General features: G+C 43.8%; 1 pseudogene; it reads right to left on the bottom strand.

Moving 5' to 3' along the window:
• LOC123121006 (BTB/POZ and MATH domain-containing protein 3-like) lies at window positions 1-1,812 on the bottom strand (annotated as a pseudogene).
• Window positions 1,813-2,373: the final 561 nt, after the last annotated feature.

Below are 2,373 nucleotides of genomic sequence, written 5' to 3'. Positions count from 1 at the left end.
TTAAGTGCCCCTATCAGAGGTGACTGATTCTATTTGCTGGAGGCTCATCAAGTACTCCCTCTGTAAAGAAATATAAAAGCGTTTAGATCACTAAAATAGTGATCTAAATATTCTTATATTTTTTTACGGAGGGGCTACTGAACATTTGCCACCTCGTGAATTTGGTGCAGTTTGTGTACCGATATAGATGGACCTAAACCCTGGAGTTTTTCCTTATACGTACACCTTCAGAGAATGTTCAAGAATAGCCTTGTTGAAAATTTCAACAATAGATCCTGTTGACTTTATTCAAAACTTCAAGTATCTAATGCATAAGAGGACCAATTTTTTCTAAGAAACTAATTTATCAGATTTATGTCAATAGAAACTACTACCTGTTGCATAAAGGAACACATTCCAATCCATTCAATAATTGATAAGTACCAATGTACCATTCTTCTGCTTCTTCTTTTTTTGCGGGGAAATGTACCATTCTACTTGCCTCAACATATAGATTGAATGAATGATACTAAGATTCTTTGTTCTGAAACATCCATACAGCCATACATGGAGAAGTAGCACAACGATTGAAACAAGATTCTTTCCTAAGCAAGGAAAGAAAAAGTGGTTGCTTGCATTTTTGTTCCAAACATTCAAGCAACCATACACATATAGAAGTAGCATAACCATGAGTACTAAACTTGGATGACATATATGATAATAATTGATCTATAGGCATTACTTCCACATTGTCATGACAATATCCTTTGCCACGTCCCATTCAGGCGGCAGGATTCTAGCTATCAACTCCTTGAGAACAGATGGGCAGCTAGATTTCAAATGCTCATAACCGTCACTTGCCATCATAGCCTTGACATTGGAAGGACAAGAAAGGAATTGCAAACAAGCACCTTTGAGATCATGGAAACCGTGCTGCTCTGCTAAAGCCAAACTTGTGGCCACCATGTTGGAATCAATGTGAGTACACAATTTCTCCTCGCATATAAGCTTCAGCCTGCCGATGTTGTACCTGTCAGCCGCTACAAGAAGATGGGTAGCCATAACCATATCAGTTCCGCCTTTGTTGCTAGCCATCTCAAGGACAGGGACAGAGTCGGTGTATATGAAGTGGAGCAAGGACTCGAACACATCAGGTTCCATGTCCCAAATTTCAATCAGGCTACCGGAACTCTCCTCCATGGCGCCAAGGAGCTCCGCCTTGAAGACGGATGAGCGAGCAGCGAGGACACACCTGTGAGCAGAGAATGTCTGTCCGCCGACTTGAAAGGTTAGGTCTGCTGCATCCTTGTTCTTCAGGAGGTCGCCGAGATGCTTGTGCAGATCTCCTGGAGGAACCCTTGTTTCTTCTTCCCCGTTGATCTCCTTGGTCACGGTGACATAGCACCTAATGGTCAAACAATCGTCTCTCAGATGCGCCGATGCCTCCAAATCAGCCCTCTTCACAAAGTCATGGTAACCCCAGTCTGAACCTTTCGTTGAGAAGGTATGTACAGGGTGGGTACGGCTGTATGAAGGCACCGGTTCACCGTTCTTGTCAAGTACACTGAACGTGAATTTCGCCTTGACATCTTTAGCATCGGCAGATTCAAGACGTAGATAAACAGATATGTGATAGGCGTAAATCTTATCGGTACCGTTTGGGAAATATCTCACGACCCACCCGTGGCCTCCAACACTGAAAGGGGGAGAACTGACGAACTTGCCGTTCTTGAGTAGCGCCTTGGCTCTGGAGTATCCATCTACCTTGAGCACACACGACCTTTCGTCAGATCCAGCTACAATGGCAGCAGAGATCTTGCAATGCTCTGCCATCCTGGAGATTTGCTTGGACTTGGAGTAGTACTAGTAGTATGGAAGAAGACTGGTGAGGTAAAGTGAGATCCTGCTGCATCATCTATCTATATATGGAGGAGCACTTGGGAAGTTAAATCAATTCGTTTCACATTCAGTCAAACAAAACAGTGGCCTGTTCGCTCCTCGATCTAGATCGTTTACCTTCACGAGGAGACGCCATTAATTGAATTGCAGCGCTGTGCCATTGGTGGGAGGCGAAAGGGGGCCACGATAGAGCACTGGCAGACGAAAAGTTTTGTTTGTGCCGAGGGGTTGAATTGTTGATGAAAATCAACAGTGTGTACAGAGAGTGCATGCATTGCAACGGCAGATGAAAATGCTTGAATGCACATGCAACTACTACTATCTCCGGTTCTTTTCTGAAAACGTGGAGACAACGGATAATATATCCAGCAACTCTGTTGTGAGCAAAATCTGCAACAAAGAACCTACTCGTCAGCTTGGTGCTCGGACGCCCAGAAACTGCCTCCTTTGCAAATTACTCGAACGGATAACACAGACAATTTAATGGATTGTTAC

The sequence above is a fragment of the Triticum aestivum genome, chromosome 5D (assembly GCF_018294505.1).
Source record: "Triticum aestivum cultivar Chinese Spring chromosome 5D, IWGSC CS RefSeq v2.1, whole genome shotgun sequence".
Lineage (NCBI taxonomy): Eukaryota > Viridiplantae > Streptophyta > Magnoliopsida > Poales > Poaceae > Triticum > Triticum aestivum.
Note: the sequence above shows the minus strand (reverse complement) of the source record. Positions and strands in the feature narration are given on the sequence as shown.